Raw genomic sequence first — 1653 nt, forward strand, 5'->3', positions numbered from 1 at the left:
GTGAGTCCTTACAGATAAAGAACACATAAACAAGTAAATAAATAAATGGAATAGAAAGTTCTTCCTTATAGTAGAATGCTCATTGATAAATGTTGAACAAAAAAATGGGCTTAGAAAATCACCACTTTACAATCATCATATAGAGAACGATTTAGATGAGAATTACTAATAAATGCAAATATTTGATGATGAACAAGATAGACTCAAATAATCTCCTCAAAAAAGTATTTATTCAAAAAAGTCATAGTTTTAAAACAACAAAAACTTGCCACATCTTAACCAAATGATCAAAGTTAATGTCTAATAATGAGACAAACCAATGTCCCTGAGTGATGAGCTGAAAAAACACAGCATGACCTTATGTAATATTTGTGCCAAGATTGAGTAACTTGAATCTAATTGCAAGGAAACACAAGCGAGAGACCATCTACAAACTAAGCAAACTGTGCTTTTCAAAACTGTTTCATGAAATATATGAGTAAAGAAAGGTTGAGAAATGGCTCTAGTTAAAAAAGGCTCAGTGAGTCATGTCTTGGATACTAAATGCAGTTCATAATCTGAATTGGATCCTGAAAAAAAAAAACCAAAACTTGGCATAAAAAATATTATTGAAGCAGTTGGTAAAATTCAAATATGGGATATAGATTAAATAATATTTTATCAATATTAAAATTCCTGAATTTATTAATTGCTCTATGGTCATTTCTTTCTTTGTAGAAAACATATTCTGAAGAATTTGAGGTTAAAAGGCATTATGTATGCAATTTTCTCCGAAATGCTGTAGACAAAATATATATATTTTGTGTGTATACACACACACACACACACACACACATACATAAAGAGAGGAAATGACCAAACAAATGTGGAAAAAATTTAAAAAATGAATTGGATAAAGGGTATTTAAAAATTATTTATATTATTCTTGAAACAACTCAATTATTATGGAAATTCATCTGGACATTTGAAAATATCCAAATAAGCTTGGAAAAAATTACTTGCACAAATATTCATTGAAACCATATTTTATATGTACATTAAAGACCACAGAATTCTCTCTAAGTATTTCTTTTACTGGACTCTATGCGTTTTGATATTTAGCACTTCTATTCTAAGTAATTGAAATTTCCATCTTGATTTTGTTCTACTTAGAAGACTGTAATTACGTTTTAGCTATGGAATATTTGTGATCAGTGTTATGAATGCTTGTTTTTGTTGTTTTTCTTTTTTTTAAACAAACTCCTTTTCTTTGTCTCCTGATTCTTTCTCTTTCTTTCTTCTTTGCTATTTTTATGTTAATTTCTAATTTACTGCATTCTGATAACTTGTTGATGTCTATACAGTATCAATTAAAAATTATTGAGACTTTTATGAGGAACTAAGATGTAGTCAATTTATAAAAATATTTCATGTGTATTTGAAGTATTTAAAAACAGTGTATACTGAGATACTGAATATACAAACAATAGTCTGATAATATATGAAAATATACAAAAATATATAAAATAGACCCCTGACCCACAACCTACAGCAATTCCTTATCACAGCGTGCAGCAATCCATCATATACAATAACCAACCAAGAAGCCAGACTGCACTCTCTAGTAACAATCCAGTAAGCCCAACAATAACTTCTTTAACCCTCAATCCAAAG

The sequence above is a fragment of the Carlito syrichta genome, unplaced genomic scaffold (assembly GCF_000164805.1).
Source record: "Carlito syrichta isolate Samal-C Ts95f unplaced genomic scaffold, Tarsius_syrichta-2.0.1 Scaffold304294, whole genome shotgun sequence".
Classification (NCBI taxonomy): Eukaryota; Metazoa; Chordata; class Mammalia; order Primates; family Tarsiidae; genus Carlito; species Carlito syrichta.